This window comes from Coregonus clupeaformis, chromosome 5 (assembly GCF_020615455.1).
Source record: "Coregonus clupeaformis isolate EN_2021a chromosome 5, ASM2061545v1, whole genome shotgun sequence".
NCBI classification, from domain to species: domain Eukaryota; kingdom Metazoa; phylum Chordata; class Actinopteri; order Salmoniformes; family Salmonidae; genus Coregonus; species Coregonus clupeaformis.
Genome location: NC_059196.1, coordinates 35,260,583 through 35,282,717, shown reverse-complemented (window position 1 = coordinate 35,282,717; position 22,135 = coordinate 35,260,583). Strand labels below are relative to the sequence as shown.

Sequence of the window (22,135 nt, the reverse complement as noted above, 5' to 3'; positions counted from 1 at the left end):
TATGGAATCATGTAGTAACCAAAAAAGTGTTAAAGAAATCAAAATATATTTTATATTTGAGATTCTTCAAATCGCTACCCTTTGCCTTGATGACAGCTTTGCACACTCTTGGCATTCTCTCAAGCAGCTTGATATGATGATTTATGATACAATATTCATTAATGTGTGTAAACTCCTAAGCTGAATGAGTGACAATGAATAGGGACACACCATGTGTTAGTGGTGTCACGAGTGAGGAATAGAAGGTCAGTGTGCCAAGATAGATTGGGGGCCACTGGTGCTAATCTTAGGATGGGTGCGTGATGGAATGGCCTGGCTAGGGTGCCACACTACACCAAGGAAAGGAATGATATGGTCGTAGATGAGTGACAATCAATAATGGTTAGCAACTGGATAAGATAAAAATAGGTTGGAAGAGCAGTATATAAGCTGAGAGAAAGCATGGAAATCATTCATATGACAAGAGGCTAAGCACGTAGTCACTGTTTGTGAATCCATTATTATAAACATTAAATAATGATTGAATCAAATATCCTCTGTGTAACTTACTGTCTTGCATCCTGAACTTCTAAACACCAGAAACTCATCATAACACAGCTTCACCTGAAATGCTTTTCCAACAGTCTTGAAGGAGTTCCCACATATGCTGAGCACTTGTTGACTGCTTTTCCTTCACTCTGCTGTCCGACTCATCCCAAACCATCTCAATTGGGTTGAAGTCGGGGGATTGTGGAGGCCAGGTCATCTGATGCAGCACTCCATCACTTCTTGGTAAAATAGCCCTTACACAGCCTGGAGGTGTGTTGGGTCATTGTCCTGTTAAAAAACAAATGATAGTCACACTAAGCCCAAACCAGATGGGATGGCGTATCGCTGCAGAATGTTGTGGTAGCCATGCTAATTAAGTGTGACTTGAATTCTAAATTAATCACACAGTGTCACCAGCAAAGCAACCCCACACCATAACACCTCCTCCTCTGTGCTTTACGGTGGGAAATACACATGCAGAGATCATCCGTTCACCCACACCGCGTCTCAAAAAGACATGGCGGCTGGAATCAAAAATCTCAAATTTGGACTCCAGACCAAAGGACAAATTTCCACCGGTCTAATGTCCATTGCTCGTGTTTCTTGGCACAAGCAGGTCTCTTCTTCTTATTGGTGCCCTTTAGTAGTGGTTTCTTTGCAGCAATTCGACCATGAAGGCCTGATTCACACAGTGCCCTCTGAACAGTTGATGTTGAGATGTGTCTGTGACTTTGCATTTATTTGGGCTGCAATTTCTGAGGCTGGTAACTCTAATGAACTTATCCTCTGCAGCAGAGGTAACTCTGGGTCTTCCATTCCTGTGGCGGTCCTTATGAGAGCCAGTTTCATCATAGCGCTTGATGGTTTTTGCAACTGCACTTGAAGACATTTTTGAAGTTCTTGAAATGTTCTGTATTGACTGACCTTCATGTCTTAAAGTAATGATGGACTGTCATTTCTCTTTGCTTATTTGAGCTGTTCTTGCCATAATATGGACTTGGTCTTTTACCAAATAGGGCTATCTTCTGTATACCCCCCCTACCTTGTCACAACACAACTGATTGGCTCAAACGCATTAAGAAGGAAAGAAATTCCACAAATTAACTTTTAAGAAGGCACAGCTGTTAATTGAAATACATTCCAGGTGACTACCTCATGAAGCTGGTTGAGAGAATGCCAATAATGTGCAAAGCTGTCATTACATTTACATTTTACATTTTAGTCATTTAGCAGACGCTCTTATCCAGAGCGACTTACAGTTAGTGAGTGCATACATTTTTCATACTGGCCCCCCGTGGGAATCGAACCCACAAGCCTGGTGTTGCAAGCGCCATGCAAGGCAAAGGGTGGCTATTTGAAGAATCTCAAATATAAAATATATTTTGATTTGTTTAACACTTTTTTGGTTACTACATGATTCTGTATGTGTTATTTCATAGTTTTGATGTCTTCACTATTATTCTACAATGTAAAAAATAGTAAAAATAAAGAAACCCTTGAATGAGTAGGTGTGTCCAAACTTTTGACTGGTAGTGTATGTGTTCCATATACAGCTATACTTGTTAGACTTTGTTTTGGTTATCAATTCCATATAGGCTACTGGGAACAATGTGTATACAGTACTTGTCATCACTAACCAAAATGATTGCCTTAATTTCTCAAAATGCTTGGTAAAATGCCTTCCCACTGGGCACAGATGTCAATTCAATGTCAATGAAATGACGTGTAAACAACGTTGATGCAACCAGTGTGCGCCCAGTGGGTTATTATTGTACGTATCCATTATCCACGTATATGGGGCCAAATGCATGCAGGAAGGAGTTGTGGACAATATGGGAAGCCAGATGTGTGCCTACCCCAGTGCCTTTACTGTGTGATCATGTAACACTGTGTCTCTGTATTCATGTAAGTCCTCATATACCACTGCACTTTATTGGTCATTGTATCTATTTTTATTAATGACTCCACTGTTCCTTCTGCATGGAACCTACAGCCAGGGACGGCCTGTTCAATAGGGCGATATGGGCGACGCACTGCCAAACGGGAAAAGGAAGGGATTTTTTTTCTAATCAATTATATCACGGCAACAGTAGTTATCAGTGTTGTAATCTATACGTCTGATCTGCCACAGTGCCACACTGCCACTAAATGTCGAATCAGGCTAAAGTCGTGCTTCAAATGGCTCCACCCCCCTTTTGGGGCGATTTCAGTCAGATTGAAAATCGCCCAGAACTTCTGTCATAGACTCCCATGTAAAATCTATTTTTTTCAAATTTCAGAGCCTTCAATACAATCTCAATGGGTGTCTGTGGGCTTGCACTTACGCGCTTTCGTCACATGAACGTAACTAAGAAAAGAGAGGGTAGCAGCGTCAATCAATTCACTACTACTATCAACATGGCTAGGCTTCAGTGCAACTCGATTGTGTCTTTGAAAGAATTTCCTTTTGTCGGCGAACAAATGAAGATAAATTGGCAACGAAACAATTAGGACCTCCCAGACCAAATTTAATAATTCAACAGGTTTCTACTAAAGGGGGAAAGTCCTACACCCGAGGATTTTCCAAAAAAATGGTACGAACGAAAAAATAACATTGCCACTCAACTGGATGAGGGATACAGGCTAGCTGTCCGCCGCCACAACGATGAGGTTAGTGTTGATAATCACAAGTTTACTGGAGAACTGAGACCAAGTAGAGACTTTGGACAGGGTGGATATGGTTATATTGCGATATTGTCAATACAGTATATCGTAAAGTATCACTATGTAACTCGATTTCTTTCACCCCAATCCCTCAAATTAACGGTAAATAACTGAATTGTTTGCCCCACATTTAGCTAAGATGATTAGCTAGCCAGCTAAAATGTTTTATTTAGTTAGCAGTCGCATCTACAATAGTTTACTGTCAATAACATGTCTCCAAAAATGACGTGGTGTCTCCAATTGTGTTGACATTTTACAATTGCGATGCGCATCCATGAGTATCCACTTTCTGTAGCTCAGCTGGTAGAGCACGGCGCTTGTAACGCCAAGGTAGTGGGTTCGATCCCCGGGACCACCCATACACAAAAATGTATGCACGCATGACTGTAAGTCGCTTTGGATAAAAGCGTCTGCTAAATGGCATATTATTATTATATTATTATTATTCCAGCCTTGTGTAGGTCTCCAATTTTGTCCCTGACATCCTTGGAGAGCTCTTTGGTCTTGGCCATGGTGGAGAGTTTGGAATCTGATTGATTGATTGCTTCTGTGGACAGGTGTCTTTTATACAGGTAACAAGCTGAGATTAGGAGCACTCCCTGAGATCAGTCAATAAATGATTCTGGTATTGACTTATATGGTGCCACTGTCTTCATGTTGTTGCTGGACATATCTTTTTAAAAATGTGTGTAGGTCACCTAAATCATCAGAAAAATTGCCCCTCCTGAGAATTTTTTCAGGAGCCGCCACTGCCTACAGCAGGAGTTGCCAACCCCTCCTGGAGAGCCACTGGGTGTGCCGGCTTTTGTTCCAGCCCTGCTTGAACACATCTGATTAATAGGGTCCATGAGGAGCGTTATGTATGATGAGGAAGAGTAGGCTAGAAGACCCCATTAACGTCTTATTAAGCCTAATAAGGGCAGCGGAATGTGGTATCACCATACTTCACTCTGACTGTAGATAACCAATGAATTGACCAGGTATAAACACAATGACCAGACAGCTATGTTTCGCGTTCAGTCCACTGACGAATTGCTATAGCCTATAGAAATATATGCCTGATAAGACTTTTAAATGCGTTATATGGTACTGAAAACCTGCACTACAGACGCAAGAACAACGATTGGTTGAATAGGCCCAATGTGTCTTTTCACCATTGGCAAGGAAGATAGTAGGCGTGACTATGAACACTGGCCAATGAGTTGATTGCGCAATGTTTACTATAGAAGTTTGGCTTTATAAACCAGGAAGAAGCATCCTACTCGGATATTAACGCTAAACGAAAGTAGAAACCGTGGGATTTTATCGCCAGAACCAGTAAAACGCAATCATTGAAAACTAGTTTATCACAGATTTTAAGGTAATATGTCGTTTATGGGATGATTCTCCTATTTATTTCAAAGCATTCCGGTTCTCAAAATATTCTACATTTTATCAGACAACAAATGTTGAAATGACATTTAGCCTACTTTGCTTATTATTGTTGGTGGCCAATAAAAGTTAGCCAGAAATTGCCATTCAATTCGATATCATCCACGTATCATACTATCCTTATTTTATGGATGTTTGATTTAGGTTGCTTGAATAGACCGACGTAATGACTGTGCGGAGCAACAAGCAAAGTGACCACGCCTCAGTGTCTGTTCTAGAGTGCGCAACGTTACAGAACGTTCAGAAATGAATCATGTTGGGGAGACCGGGGGCAATTGTGATTTTTTTTTGCGTGTGTGAGTGTTTTACTCTATTGCCCAGAGACCCTGGGGGTACTTGGCCTATCCACAGAGGGTACTTGAGAAGACTCATGAGACCATAGGCTAACTGGTCAAATGCACATTAGGGGGTACTTCAGGGGTACTCTGGACAGAGCTAAATGTTCTTGTTGGTACAGTAACCGAAAAAGGTTGGGAAACCAACCCTAGCATTCATGACCAAACCTCATGTGCCTAGCAAGAGACAACAATAGTCACATGTCATTCATGTCAATGTTTATCCAACATATTTACATTTACCAGTCAAAAGTTTGGACACACCTACTCATTCCAGGGTTTTTCTTTATTTTCAGTATTTTCTACATTGTAGAATAATAGTGAAGACATCAAAACTATGAAATAACACATATGGAATCATGTAGTAACCGAAAAAGTGTTAAACAAATCAAAATAGATTTTAGATTCTTCAAAGGAGCCACCCTTTGCCTTGATGACAGCTTTGCACACTCTTGTCATGTTTAATGCGTGAACACGCGTGCTTGAGCATGCATAGATATAGCTGGCCTGCGCGCCAAGAATAGGTGTGGCCAAATGTTTAGAAGTGCCTGTTTTGGGATGTTCACATTTGGTAACTCAATGGGGAGGCTGCGTTTGAGCCTAGAAGATCCCACCTTTGCCTTGTACGGTTAGGACAGGTTTTGCCTGAGAAGTGGCCTTTTTCTTTTTGAATGCTCACATTTTAAAGTCAGTTTGAAAATATAATATAATTGGACATTTATCACGTCATCACCAGCGCTGTGGAAATTAATGCAATATTCATTTGCACCTCTATCTGCCTGACTACTGCTGAATCTTTGTTGTTATGACTGCTACAAGGTCCCTATTTTACTGTCTATTTAGTCAGGCAATGCCCACATTATTCTGACATATTTAGAATGTAAAAAGAATCATGTGAATGTCAATTCATAATGCCATTGGTTAGGCCTATTAAAACGTGTTATTCTTACAGTGGTAATGTATACTTTTATCGCCTATTAAAACAATTTAATATCATATGGAGGTCTTTGAAAATTACAATTAAGTGCTTGAAAAAGTCATTTAAAATTGTCTTGCCAATGTCTGTATGAACCCTGCATATAGGCTACTTGCTCAACCCACAAATGAAAGATCCAATCATTATTGAAATTATGCCTGCTTCATTTGCTTTCCTGTAAGATCTTTACCCGGGCACAAGGGCATGCTAATTTAAAAGATGGCTTGTCATTATTAGCCTGGTTCTGTATGGAATGCAGGTACATTATGGGACAAAGGCCAGGTCATTATCAATTATCAATAAATAAATAAAAAGTGTGACCAAAACCTGTGCTTGTGCACCAACTGGAAAAGCTGGTAGCAGTGGGAAAAGTTGTTGTAGAGCAATGTTCCCTCTAAACTGCACGCCCTCATAGCCCTGAGAATGCCACGCAGCTCCCTGGGACTGCCGCGCAGACCCCAGAAGAAATATCAGCCCACTGAGAGAACCACAACTTTCACTCAACTTTCTAGTGTTTTCCCTGTTAGTTAACACTATCAACGTTTCCCTTTACTGTGACAATTGTGATCGAATCAATGCAATATTAGCCACTTTAAATGCAACATACCTAAACAAAACGAACTATGCAAGAGATGTTGTTGTAGGCCGAACGCACCGGAGCAGGATTGTATTGTGCAGGACTCAGCCCGTACTTCTACACAGACCGGTGCAGCATAACCAATCAGAGCTGTAGTAGGCTTATCTTTGAAAAGCCAGTCAGGGAAAGAGCTTCTTTTTTTTTGTCTTAAAGGGCCAGTGTTGTATTTTGGGACAGGTTTGAATACACTAAGTAGCCAACAGGCAGAGGGTAGCGTAATTTGTCTGATCCTCTGTAATAATGGTATGGGAATAATAATGCATTATATTTTGTAAAGTGGTTTCTTGCATCAAACAACACAACAACATTTTCAGTCACCTCCTTGTCTGAAGGACAAGTGAATAAACAGGTTAATGTCAAGCCCTGGATGTTTTTTTTCAAAATTCCAATGGAATGTAGTCCTACATTTAACACCACACATTTGCTGCTACTGTAGGCTGAATGATACAGTGGGGAGAACAGGTATTTGATACACTGCCGATTTTGCAGGTTTTCCTACTTACAAAGCATGTAGAGGTCTGTAATTTTTATCATAGGTACACTTCAACTGTGAGAGACAGAATCTTAAACAAAAATCCAGAAAATCACATTGTATGATTTTTAAGTAATTAATTTGCATTTTATTGCATGACATAAGTATTTGATACATCAGAAAAGCAGAACTTAATATTTGGTACAGAAACCTTTGTTTGCAATTACAGAGATCATACGTTTCCTGTAGGTCTTGACCAGGTTTGCACACACTGCAGCAGGGATTTTGGCTCACTCCTCCATACAGACCTTCTCCAGATCCTTCAGGTTTCGGGGGCTGTCGCTGGGCAATACGGACTTTCAGCTCCCTCCAAAGATTTTCTATTGGGTTCAGGTCTGGAGACTGGCTAGGCCACTCCAGGACCTTGAGATGCTTCTTACGGAGCCACTCCTTAGTTGCCCTGGCTGTGTGTTTCGGGTCGTTGTCATACTGGAAGACCCAGCCACGACCCATCTTCAATGCTCTTACTGAGGGAAGGAGGTTGTTGGCCAAGATCTCGCGATACATGGCCCCATCCATCCTCCCCTCAATACGGTGCAGTCGTCCTGTCCCCTTTGCAGATAAGCATCCCCAAAGAATGATGTTTCCACCTCCATGCTTCACGGTTGGGATGGTGTTCTTGGGGTTGTACTCATCCTTCTTCTTCCTCCAAACACGGAGAGTTTGGACCAAAAAGCTATTTTTTTGTCTCATCAGACCACATGACCTTCTCCCATTCCTCCTCTGGATCATCCAGATGGTCATTGGCAAACTTCAGACGGGCCTGGACATGCGCTGGCTTGAGCAGGGGGACCTTGCGTGCGCTGCAGGATTTTAATCCATGACGGCGTAGTGTGTTACTAATGGTTTTCTTTGAGACTGTGGTCCCAGCTCTCTTCAGGTCATTGACCAGGTCCTGCCGTGTAGTTCTGGGCTGATCCCTCACCTTCCTCATGATCATTGATGCCCCACGAGGTGAGATCTTGCATGGAGCCCCAGACCGAGGGTGATTGACCGTCATCTTGAACTTCTTCCATTTTCTAATAATTGCGCCAACAGTTGTTGCCTTCTCACCAATCTGCTTGCCTATTGTCCTGTAGCCCATCCCAGCCTTGTGCAGGTCTACAATTTTATCCCTGATGTCCTTACACAGCTCTCTGGTCTTGGCCATTGTGGAGAGGTTGGAGTCTGTTTGATTGAGTGTGTGGACAGGTGTCTTTTATACAGGTAACGAGTTCAAACAGGTTCAGTTAATACAGGTAATGAGTGGAGAACAGGAGGGCTTCTTAAAGAAAAACTAACAGGTCTGTGAGAGCCGGAATTCTTACTGGTTGGTAGGTGATCAAATACTTATGTCATGCAATAAAATGCAAATTAATTACTTAAAAATCATACAATGTGATTTTCTGGATTTCTGTTTTAGATTCCGTCTCTCACAGTTGAAGTGTACCTATGATAAAAATTACAGACCTCTACATGCTTTGTAAGTAGGAAAACCTGCAAAATCGGCAGTGTATCAAATACTTGTTCTCCCGCTGCTATTTCCATGTTAAAATGTTATGCTGTGAATTTTCTCCATTGTTTTTGATGGTAGGCACCTCTGGTAGGCCTACATTATGATCAAACAGCCACAGTAGCCTACTTGGCCACTGTTAAAACTGTAAATTAAAGCGGGTACAGACTCAGTGTTAATAGTAAACGCGCGCTGGAAGGTGCACAGAATTTTCACAATGTTCAAGTTTGCGTTCAGCAGATTTGAAATTTGCTCAGTGCCGTAAAAAATGAGAGGGAACATTGTTGTAGAGCCCTGCCAACATGGTTAGATAAACCTCTCAATGGCTCTCATCCTACTGTCAGTAGTTGCTTTCTGTGGCTGCCTTTATAAAACAATTTATCATAGACACTTGGCATATTACGATTAACTGTTTACTGTTGCACAGCAATTAACTTCATTAAAGTAACAGGCCGGTAAGAGGACAATGATATGACACCTGACTTCCCCATTCAGGTGCCAAAATGGTGAACTGCTGTGGATTGGTAACTGTCAAGAATGAACCAGGTACGGTTTGAAAGCAGAAATGATTGTTTACTTCCAGTGTCTGTTTCTCTTCCTTTTTTATTAAAGAAATACTAAAGAACATTCCACCACATTTATATTGTTGTTCACTAAATTAAACATTTCCATGAGATGAGCGTTAAATCACATTTACTATCTCCAAGTGGTTCCCAAACGTTGTCATCGTAAGTTTTCTCTCTTCCATCTATCCCTCTCTCCCTCCATACCTCCCTCTCTCAGTGCCTCTGAAGAGTATTGCTGTGGAGGTGAGTGTGCAGGGGCATGTGGCCACTGTGAGCTCCACTCTGCAGTATGAGAACCAGGAGAAAAGCCCTCTGGAGGCCATCTTTGTTTTCCCTCTACCAGGAGAGGCTGCTGTCTGCAGGTTCAGCGCCAAGATAGGACAGACTGAGGTGGTGGCTGAGGTTCAGGAGAAACAGAAGGTGAGGAGAGATGACAAGTCAACATCGAGACAAATGCAACTGTAGACATTTTTAAGACATTTTCTGAGATCTACAAAAGTATAATTTATAGCAGGATTTGGGTTAATTTCATGTTAATACCAATCAATAACATGTTAGTTCAAATGTTGTTACTAGTGTAGTTACAGTGTTATTACACAGGTTTAAGAGCAACTTGGTGTTAAGTGTTACCGGCCGACTAACCTGGCCCCATTTCCATCATGGCCACCTAATAATCCCCTTCATTCCTAATTGGCATATATCACTCCTCTCCACCATGCGATCTGATGTGTGGTGAGCGTTCTGTTACAAAATGGTTGCTGTGCATCACCCAGGTGGGTGCCACACATTGATGGTGGATGAGGGGAGTTTCCCCATTACTATGTAAACTGCTTTGAGTACCTCAGTTGGTAGAAAGGCGCTATATAAATCCAATCCATTACTTATTATTATCACTTATTGGTTAACCAGCAGCTGTATGCTCTCAGTATTAGATTTTGACCCTATAAAACTGGTTCTCCATCCACTGCTTTGTCAAATCCTACTCTCTGTCAAACCCCATTGACCTGACTAGTGTCAGTCAGACAGCACCCTCCCCTGGATGTATGCTACTGTACTATGCTGTGTCTCAGGTTGATGATGCGTCCCTGTCTTCCTCTGTCCCCCCTCAGGCGCAGGAGCAGTATGATGATGCATTGAGCTCGGGACAGCAAGCCTTCCTATTGGAGGAGAGTGATGAGAGCCCGGACGTGTTCAAGCTGAGTGTGGGTAGTCTGCCTCCAGGAGAGAAGGCCTCTGTCAGCCTGGACTATGTGACAGAGCTGGCTGTACAGGCTGACGACAGCCTGAGGCTCTGCCTGCCTGCCGTGCTCAACCCCCGCTACCAACCCCAGGGTAAGAACATGGACACCTGTATAGAGAGACACAAACCAGTAATACATCATAGGGCAGTGCAATACAAAGTAAAAACCTTGTGGGCAGCAGTGTGACTAGGAACCAGTACCTGGTCCCATAGGGCAGTGGTCTTCAGTCCTGCTCTTTGAGACCCACATTGGATGGTGCAGGCTTTAGTTCCAGTCCAGCTTTAATACACCTGAGTGAATTAATCATGGTCTTGGTGAGTTTTTGAGTTGAAAGGTGGTAGTGCTGGGCTGGAACAAAAACATGCTAATTTGAGGGTCTCTCTCTCTCCTCTCTCTCCTTCTATCTTCTGTCTCTCTCTCTCCCTCTTCCTCCCTCCCTGACCCCGTCTCTCTCCCTCACCCCATTTCTCTCCTTCCTCCTCTCTCCCTCACCCCATCTCTCTCTCTTCCTCTCTCCCTCACCCCATCTCTCTCTCTCTAAGGGTCAGACAGTGGTAGTGATGGCAGTGCCCAGGTGTCCTCAGTGCCCGCTGGTTCTGTGCCCTACAGTCTGTCCCTCAGTGCCCGCGTGTCGTCCCCTCATCCCATCTCTAGAGTAGAGTCCAACTGTCCCCTGGACCCACTCAACTACCTCAACACAGAGAAAACCCAAGCCACGGTACTGTGTGTCTGTCTGTATGTTTGTGTTCATATACATGTGGAAGTGTGTTTCTTTATGTACATACGTATGGATGTGTGTGTACAGTATGTATGTGTGTGTGTGTACAGTATGTCTGTGTTTGTGTACAGTATGTCTGTCTGTGTATGTCTGTGTGTGTGTGTACAGAATGTCTGTGTGTGTGTTTTTTACTGTGTATGTCTGTGTGTGTGTGTGTACAGTTTGTGTGTGTGTACAGTGTGTATGTACAGTATGTGTGTGTTTGTGTGTGTCTGTGTGTGTGTGTGTGTGTACAGTATGTCTGTCTGTGTATGTCTGTGTGTGTGTGTGTGTGTGTGTACAGTATGTCTGTGTGCTTGCACTCTCACTAGCATCATGAACCATCAGAATCCTTCATAGTTGTTAAATTCCCTCTGACTGCTCTGTCTTCATGTGAATGTTGTTCTAACTGCAGGTCAGTCTGGCTGCAGGTCATCAGTTTGACCGGGACGTTGAGCTGTTGTTGTATTACCAAGACACCCATCAGCCTACTGCTATAGTAGAGGCAGGACAGGCTTCTGCCAAGCCAGGTGAGTGGGTGGTGGGTGTACTCTGTTGTAGATTGGTGTATATGAGATTAATGAGTAGTCTAGTCTACTACCTTCATCCATGTTTACAGAGAGTGACATGGTGAGACAGATGGAGAGGTGTCCTGTAGAAATGGAGAAAGACTGTTGGACCTTTCTTCTTTCTTACTTTTGTTTCTTTCTTTTCTCTCCCCCCCAGGCTCTCTGATGGGTGACCCAGTGGTCATGCTGAGCCTGTACCCAGAGTTCCCCAAGGATGTGATGTCATCGCTGACCTCACACGGGGAGTTCCTGTTCGTGGTGGATCGCTCTGGCAGCATGGGATGCCCCATGCAAAATGGGTCTGGGGCACAGGACCGTATTGGCAGTGCCAGGGTAGAAATACACACACACACACAATCCTATTCTAGTAAATGAACAGCTCAATCTACACAGCATTCACCAAGAGATAGTTTGGAGTGAAATCCAGGACACAGTGGTTACTCTGTACTAGTTCTTTAAGACTGTCCTATAAGGTTTATTGAGGAGTAAAGACACTTGTTGGATTTCTCTCTTGCAGGATACTCTGCTGCTCTTGCTGAAAAGCCTGCCAATGGGTTGCTACTTCAACATCATCGGCTTTGGGTCCAGATATAAGTCCTTCTTTCCGTGAGTGTTCTCTCCTTCCAACCCCCGTCTCAATCAGTTCAAGTTGTTTCTAAACACATTTAGCAATGTCGTTATAGGGTTTTATCATGTATGTTGCACCAAGTAATCCGTATTCAAAGATGAACAGTGACATTGTGTGACAGTTAATGTTTACATCTAATCATTTGCAGCAGGTAGGTTAAAGATGAAAATGTCCATGGCTTCGGTCTGTAATATGTAGTGGTGATGACCCTTTGACCTTGTGTGTCTATCTGGACGTCAGTAAGAGTGTGGAGTACAGCCAGAAGACTATGGATGAGGCTCTACAGAAGGTGAAGGGAATGAGTGCTGACATGGGAGGTACAGAGATCCTCCAGCCTTTAAAACATATCTACAGCCAGCCCTGCCTCCCGACCAGCCCAGACAGGTAACTTACACACCTTACATACACAACCACTCCCATAGAGAAATGTCTGTACTTTCTGTAACGATGGTTCCATTGAAACAGAACCTCATGCCTTGCTTTACTGTGGGTTATACAATGACATTAGGGATGATCTTTTTCGTCAGCTGTCCAGCCAAAATGCTAATTTTAACAATCTAGCTGAAAATAATAAATTGTGTGAAATGTTATTAGGTAACAATAATGTAAATGCCTCTGCTAAAGCCTGCCAACGTATCCTCCAACAGAGATGTTTCTTTATAAGTTCCTGAATGTCCTTTTATCTACTTTACTTAGTTTTGTTTATGCATACGTGTATAGATGACGTAATGTATAATAACTGTTACCAAAAATGTAGATGATGTGATGTATTATCGATGACGCGAAAGGAACAACTGTACCATGTTTGACTAGGTTTGTTTTTTAGTGTCTCAACTATCTGAGTGGTCCACAATGTGGTTTAAAAAAATCTGTCAGTTATTGTGGAGTGGCACTTTAATATTTGTTCTAACCTCTAATCACCTCATTCATTGGCCTTCTACATACCTTACACACTGAGATTCATACAGGTTCCTCCTGAAACACCTCAAACTCCTCCCACCTTTCCATGTGGAACACGCGGGAGGGATATGAACCTGGGTCTCCCACGGCAGCAACCATTTGTCTTAGTCCATGAGGACATTCCCGCCTGGGCCGAGTACAGACACTGGTTTTGAAGTTTGCAGGCGGGGCTACCTCATGACAAGACCATGACCAACTCATGTCCGCTACATTCACGCCCCCCCCACCCCCCTCACGAGAGCCAATGGCATGTTTATTTACAGAGTTACACCCAACCAAACAGTGTCTTTTGAGTGTGGTATTTGCAGTACCACGCCTGGCTTATTGGGACAGCAAATAGACCTGTGTTTTTTGGTTACTGGGGAAACATACTCAGTATACCTCACGGCTGCACATACATTATTTAACGTTAACACATGATGAACATACCCTCTGTCATCCTCAGCTCTTCTTGTTCACTGATGGTGAGGTGGGAAACACCAAGGAAGTCCTGGATCTGGTGAAGACGAACGCCGGTTCTCACAGGTGTACCCACAAGCACTGTTTCCCCTATCATTACCTACTTGGGGCAGAGATCCCATAGCTAGCTCTGTTACCTCCCACCTGTGAAATATTTACACTAACTGGTTTTAATAGAGAGTTTGTTACAGAGGCCATTGCACCTTTCTGGAAAGTATACCAGTGGAAACTACAGTACCAGTCAAAGGTTTGGACACACCTACTCATTCAAGGATTTTTCTTTGTTTTTACTATTTTTTACATTGTAGAATAATACTGAAGTCATCAAAACTATGAAATAACACATATGGAATCATGTAGTAACCAAAAAAGTGTTAAACAAATCCAAATATATTTTATATTTGAGATTCTTAAAATAGCCACCCTTTGCCTTGATGACAGCTTTGCACACTCTTGGCATGATCTCAACCAGCTTCACCTGGAATGCTTTTCCAACAGTCTTGAAGGAGTTCTCACATGCTGAGCACTTGTTGGCTGCTTTTCCTTCACTCTGCCGTCTGACTCATCTCAAACCATCTCAATTGGGTTGAGGTCGGGGGATTGTGGAGGCCAGGTCATCTGATGCAGCACTCCATCACTCTCTTTCTTGGTTAAATAGCCCTTACACAGCCTGGAGGTGTGTTGGGTCATTGTCCTGTTGAAAAACAATTGATAGTCCCAATAAGCCCAAACTAGATGGGATGGTGTATTGCTGCAGAATGCTGTGGTAGCCATGCTGGTTAAGTGTGCCTTGAATTCTAAATAAATCACAGACAGTGTCAGCAGAAAGCATCCCCACACCATAACACCTCCTCCTCCATGCTTTACGGTGGGAAATACACATGCGGAGATCAGCCGTTCACCCACACCGCGTCTCACAAAGACACGGCGGTTGGAACCAAAAATCTCCAATTTGGACTCCAGACCAAAGGACACATTTCCACCGGTCTAATGTCCATTGCTCGTGTTTCTTTGGCCAAACATTTCTCTTCTTCTTATTGGTGTCCTTTAGTAGTGGTTTCTTTGCAGCAATTTGACCATGAAGGGCTGATTCACACAGTCCCCTCTGAACAGTTGATGTTGAGATGTGTCTGTTACTTGAACTCTGTGAAGCATTTATTTGGGCTGCAATTTCTGAGGCTGGTAACTCTAATGAACTTATCCACTGCAGCAGAGGTAACTCTGGGTCTTCCATTCCTGTGGCAGTCCTCATGAGAGCCAGTTTCATCATAGAGCTTGATGTTTTTTGCGACTGCACTTGAAGAAACTTTCAAAGTTCTTGAAATGTTCCGTATTGACTGACCTTCATGTCTTAAAGTAATTGAGCTGTTCTTGCCATAATATGGACTTGGTCTTTTACCAAATAGGGCTATCTTCTGTATACCCCCCCACCTTGTCACAACACAACTGATTGGATCAAACGTATTAAGAAGTAAAGAAATTCCACAAATTAACTTTTAAGAAGGCACACCTATTAATTCAAATGCATTCCATGTGACTACCTCATGAAGCTGGTTGAGAGAATGCCAAGAGTGTGCAAATCTGTCATCAAGGCAAAGGGTGGCTATTTGAAGAATCTTAAATATAAAATATGTTTTGATTTGTTTAACACTTTTTTGGTTACTACATGATTCCATATGTGTTATTTCATAGTTTTGATGTCTTCACTATTATTCTACAATGTAGAAAATAGTAAAAATAAAGAAAAACCGTTGAATGAGTAGGTGTGTCCAAACTTTTGACTGGTAGTGTATATCAACAATGCTCTAACCACTGGTCTATTTGACTCAAAAGATTATTTGTAAAACCCAATCTAAAGTAAACCTACCCAACCTGTCTGTGAGCAGCAGTGTGGGAGAGTTATGTAGGTTAGGGTTTTTTCACCCCTGTGAGAAAATGAAAGCTTTTGTATTGATGATTCTTCCTGTACAGTTATGTTTTAATTCAGTCAGCCCACAAGCACAAGAAAATGATACAAGTGATAGGGATTTGGTTGATAGCCTTATTTTAGTATTTGACAACAACCACAACAATAATACTGTTTCCTGGGTGTGTCCCTGCCAGGTGCTTCTCCTTTGGGATTGGGGAGGGGGCCAGCACTGCTCTCATCTCTGGGGTGGCCAAACAGGCCGGAGGGCATGCACAGTTTATCACAGGACAGGACAGGATGCAGCCCAAAGTAAGAGAGCTTATTAGTGTGTGTGTGTGTGTCTGTAAAGAGAGGGCTGTATTGGTTACAAACATTTTCATCACCTCCATTATTCTCTCTATTGCTTTTTCTCTTTCCTTTTTATTTCCTTTTTTTACTCTGCCCCCTCCTTCACTCTCCTCCCTCAGGTGATGCAGTCCCTCCGGTTTGCCCTGCAGCCTGCTGTGGTGGACATCTCAGTCAAGTGGAATGTCCCAAAGGAGGTGTCTGTCACCCCTCTATCTCCACCAATCAGAGTGCTCTTCCAGGGTCAAAGGGCACTTCTGTATGCCCAGCTCACTGGGGAGGTGAGGGCTCTGCCTTCTACTGTTATGAGTGTTAATATTGTTGAACATACAGTGTGTCAATGTTCAAAGGACACTGGGAAGGTCATAACTTATTTGCAAGACAACCATTTTTTGGGTCACGGTCCACGTCTTTAACTCAACCCTGTATTTCCTTGTTTTCTCTCGTTCCTGTCTGTCTGTCTGTCTGTCTGTCTGTCTGTCTGTCTGTCTGTCTGTCTGTCTGTCTGTCTGTTTGTCTGTCTGTCTGTCTCTCTTTCTCTCTCTCCTTCTCTCCCTCTCTCAGAGCTCAGGGGACACAGAGGGCTCGGTGACAGTGAAGTACAGCCTGGCTGAGCAGCCTGTTGAGAATCAGCTGAGCTTCAGTCTCAAACCTGCAGAGGACACTGGGTAAAAACAACACTGTTTACACTGTGCAGGCCTTGGTCAGATGCATTAAGGGAACGTGCCACTATTTACAGGCAAGACTGCCATGACGTTCCATTAACAGAAACTGTCCCAGCACTTCTAATGCATTTCAGTTATGTTATATGATTTGATACATTTAATACTGTAGGTACCCCCAACTTATCATCAACCCTCCTCTCCCCCACTCTACCAACTTAATCTCTCTAACCCTCCTCCCACCTTCAATCCCTCTCTCTCTCTCTCTCTCTTTCTCTCTCTCTCTCTCTCTCTCTCTCTCTCTCCTTTTTCCCACTTCTTCTTCTCTCTGTCCCTCCTCTCCAGACTGACCGTCCACAGGCTGGGGGCTCGAACCCTGATCCGATCCCTGGAGGTGGAAGAGAGGGAGCAGGATGGGGAGAAGGAGGGAGTGAAAGAGAAGGTGGTAGAGCTCAGCGTCCAATCAGGAGTGAGCAGTGCCTTTACTGCCTTCATCGCTGTCCACAAAGGAGATGGAGAGGCCCTGCAAGGACAGCTGCTACGCAGACAAGTCCCCACGCCGAGTGAGTGTGTGTGTTACAGAGAGGCTGTGCAAGGAAATTATTTTATGCATATATGTAAACCGCGCTAAATAAGTGGTAACCACGAGCTGTGGTGTCGCAAACTGTGCCCTCTGCACGTGTAAGACGGAGTCGTCATTGTTTAGTCATTAATGTGTTCTGTGCGTGTACCTTTGTTTGTAACCCAGTGACCTGTGTTTTTCCCTTCTTTCTCAGAGTTGTATCACAGCCCCATGCCCATGATGATGGCGTGTAGTATGGCTCATTCCAGCCCCAGGCAAAAAATGAGAAAGGCTCTCTCCAGCCCCATGCCCATAATGATGGGATGTGGAAAGGCTCGGTCCAGCCCCGAGCACATCATTTTGGGGAGTGCCGTTAAAATTAATTGGTTAAAGGATGTCCAAGCTGATATGTATACCCCAGGCGAAGGGTTAACGTTCAGCAAAAAGAGTAAGCTTGAAGGTCAGCACCAAGTCTATTTGGTTAAGAAACAAGTTGCATGTCTCAAGTTCATGACTCTATTTCAATATGCTTACATATCACTATTATGAGTTAATAATAATACTGTTAATTTGTATTAAGATAGTGATCTTATGGGTTCATGTTTAAAGTCTGCATGTTTTGATGAAACTACATGTTTTATTAATTTCATTGTCAATTCAAATAATAATTAAATTTGACAATGTGGAATTGACACATTTCATAACTTTGATCATTTTCACATTTCATAGCTTTTACAGAAATGTTGGAAACAAAATAATTGTTAATGTTGAATTATACTGAACAAAAATATAAACGCAACATGCAACAATTTAATTGATTTCACAGAGTTACAGTTCATATGAGGAAATCAGTCAATTGAAATACATTAATTAGGCCCTAATCTATGGATTTCACATGACTGGGAATATAGATATGCATCTGTTGGTCACAGATACCTTAAAGAAAATGGGCCTCATGATCTCATCATGATATTCAAATTACAATTGTGTTGGTTGTCCGTAGCGTATGCCTGCCCATACCATAACCCCACCACCACCATGGGGCACTCTGTTCACAACGTTGACATCAGCAAACCGCTCGCCCACACAACGCCATACACATGGTCTGCAGGTTGTGAGGCCAGTTGGACGTACTGCTAAATTCTCTAAAACTACGTTGGCACCGGCTTATGGTAGAGAAATGAACATTCATTCTCTGGCAACAGCTCTGGTGGTCATTCCTGCAGTCAGCATGATAATTGCATGCTCCCTCAAAACTTGAGACATCTGTGGCATTGTGTGGTATGACAAAACTGCACATTTTAGAGTGGCTTTTTATTGTCCCCAGCACAAGGTTCACCTGTGTAATGATCATGCTGTTTAATCAGCTTCTTGATATGGCACACCTGTCAAGTGGATGGATTATCTTGGCAAAGGGGAAATGGGAATGTACGGCACTAACATAACCAATTTACATTGGGTTTCAGGTTTGGATGCTTTAGAAGTATTAGACTGTGACAAAGACTGTTAGGAAGGTCATTTTAAGAGTTAATGTCTGTGTTAACCTAATTCCAAATACATGCTAATTGTTACTATTTTTATTGTGACTTTAATACTCAAGCACAGCTCAAGGATTTTACTGCAACGGTTAGGGTTCGGGTTGTAAGCATTTTGATCATTTGTAACCATTTCTGACCATTATGTTTTCCCATCCCATCAGACTTTGACTCTCCAGCCCCAACCTCTAAGCCTGTGAGGGACCCTCTCCTCCAGCTGATCTCCCTTCAGAAGGCCTCTGGTTCCTGGGGCCTGGAGGCAGCGTTGGCTGAGGTGCTGGGGAAGACTGAGGAGGAGGTGGCCAAGCCAAAGCCTGCACAGGTAGGTCCACAGAGTTCAACTGACACTCAGTGATATGGCGTTTCCACAGGCAGCAAGATGAACCAAAAATATTGCAGATGAGCATGCTGCAAGATGATGCACTCACACAGAGTATCTGCACGTGTGCTCTATAGAAAGACCATCAGCTCTGGACAAAGGCATGATGACCATTGAACTGAATCTCCCCAAAATACCCATGTCTCAGCGTCCTTATCTTCTGCCTCTTTCCTCTCTCTCTCTCTCTCTCTCTCTCGCTCTGTCTCTCCATCTGTCTTTCTCTTGCTCTCTCTCCGTCTCTCTCTCTCTCTCAGGTGGACCATGAGGTGTGGGCCACGGTTCTAGCCCTGGTATGGCTCTATGGTTTCAAGATGGAGGCTCAGGAGGAATGGCAGTTTCTGGCCATGAAGGCAGCATCATGGATCCAGGCTCAGAAAGGTAGCTATAGTTTACTCTCATAGTCCTGGCATCTAAACTCTTGTCCTTCATCTGCCCTGATTGGAAATAAGTTGTTTAGGTGAAAGCAATTTCCTAGTAGGGATCCAATGACAAATATATTTGTTTTTTTGAATATAATCATTCACAATACAATGTTGGTGGTATTTTGTCTTCAAACAAGTGTTGAAGATACATTTTGCCCATCCTTGCCACCATGATGCCACAGTATAATGATACCTGTTCTGGTGATGTTGTGTGTTTCAGTGGCCAGTGTGTCCGAGTGTGTCCAGGCTGGAAATAACCTTCTGGGTTGCCAGGTGCAGAAAGACACCCTGGGGCTCTGAGAGGTTCACCCTGCCTGTCCTCTCTCTGTGCCCCATGCGCCTGCTACTCTACCTGGGGTCAGATACACACGCTTCCCTGCCTGCTTTTAGTCACCTGCTTCAAGCAACCTGTGGAGCTAGCAACTGTACCGGTCTGAACAAGCCTAATTATCAACCTCTTACCTATAATAGTCTACTGTAATTTACTGTTAGCACACTTATGTATCTCATTGTCAAATCAAATCCAATTTTATTTGTCACATGCATCAAAAATCTAAAATTTGGACTCCAGACCAAAGGACAAATTTCCACCAGTCTAATGTCCATTGCTCGTGTTTCTTGGCACAAGCAGGTCTCTTCTTCTTATTGGTGCCCTTTAGTAGTGGTTTCTTTGCAGCAATTCGACCATGAAGGCCTGATTCACACAGTGCCCTCTGAACAGTTGATGTTGAGATGTGTCTGTGACTTTGCATTTATTTGGGCTGTAATTTCTGAGGCTGGTAACTCTAATGAACTTATCCTCTGCAGCAGAGGTAACTCTGGGTCTTCCATTCCTGTGGCGGTCCTTATGAGAGCCAGTTTCATCATAGCGCTTGATGGTTTTTGCAACTGCACTTGAAGAAATTTTTGAAGTTCTTGAAATGTTCTGTATTGACTGACCTTCATGTCTTAAAGTAATGATGGACTGTCATTTCTCTTTGCTTATTTGAGCTGTTCTTGCCATAATATGGACTTGGTCTTTTACCAAATAGGGCTATCTTCTGTATACCCCCCCTACCTTGTCACAACACAACTGATTGGCTCAAACGCATTAAGAAGGAAAGAAATTCCACAAATTAACTTTTAAGATAGCACAGCTGTTAATTGAAATACATTCCAGGTGACTACCTCATGAAGCTGGTTGAGAGAATGCAAAAACTGTGCAAAGCTGTCATTACATTTACATTTTACATTTTAGTCATTTAGCAGACGCTCTTATCCAGAGCGACTTACAGTTAGTGAGTGCATACATTTTCATACTGGCCCCCCGTGGGAATCGAACCCACAAACCTGGCGTTGCAAGCGCCATGCAAGGCAAAGGGTGGCTATTTGAAGAATCTCAAATATAAAATATATTTTGATTTGTTTAACACTTTTTTGGTTACTACATGATTCTGTATGTGTTATTTCATAGTTTTGATGTCTTCACTATTATTCTACAATGTAAAAAATAGTAAAAATAAAGAAACCCTTGAATGAGTAGGTGTGTCCAAACTTTTGACTGGTAGTGTATGTGTTCCATATACAGCTATACTTGTTAGACTTTGTTTTGGTTATCAATTCCATATAGGCTACTGGGAACAATGTGTATACAGTACTTGTCATCATTAACCAAAATTATTGCCTTAATTTCTCAAAATGCTTGGTAAAATGCCTTCCCACTGGCCACAGATGTCAATTCAATGTCTATTCCACCTTGGTTCAACGTCATTTCATTGAAATGACGTGTAAACAACGTTGATGCAACCAGTGTGCGCCCAGTGGGTTATTATTGTACGTATCCATTATCCACGTATATGGGGCCAAATGCATGCAGGAAGGAGTTGTGGACAATATGGGAAGCCAGATGTGTGCCTATCCCAGTGCATTTACTGTGTGATCATGTAACACTGTGTCTCTGTATTCATGTAAGTCCTCATATACGACTGCACTTTATTGGTCATTGTATCTATTTTATTAATGACTCCACTGTTCCTTCTGCATGGAACCTACAGCAGGAGTTGCCAACCCCTCCTGGAGAGCCACTGGGTGTGCCGGCTTTTGTTCCAGCCCTGCTTGAACACATCTGATTAATAGGGTCCATGAGGAGCGTTATGTATGATGAGGAAGAGTAGGCTAGAAGACCCCATTAACGTCTTATTAAGCCTAATAAGGGCAGCGGAATGTGGTAAAACCATACTTCACTCTGACTGTAGATAACCAATGAATTGACCAGGTATAAACACAATGACCAGACAGCTATGTTTCGCGTTCAGTCCACTGACGAATTGCTATAGCCTATAGAAATATATGCCTGATAAGACTTTTAATTGCGTTATATGGTACTGAAAACCTGCACTACAGACGCAAGAACAACGATTGGTTGAATAGGCCCAATGTGTCTTTTCACCAATGGCAAGGAAGATAGTAGGCGTGACTATGAACACTGGCCAATGAGTTGATAGCGCAATGTTTACTATAGAAGTTTG

At 42.8% G+C, this 22,135-nt stretch overlaps 1 pseudogene; it reads left to right on the top strand.

Moving 5' to 3' along the window:
* The first annotated feature begins 3,989 nt into the window (after positions 1-3,989).
* LOC123484178 lies at positions 3,990-20,214 on the top strand (annotated as a pseudogene).
* The last annotated feature ends 1,921 nt before the right edge of the window (positions 20,215-22,135 follow it).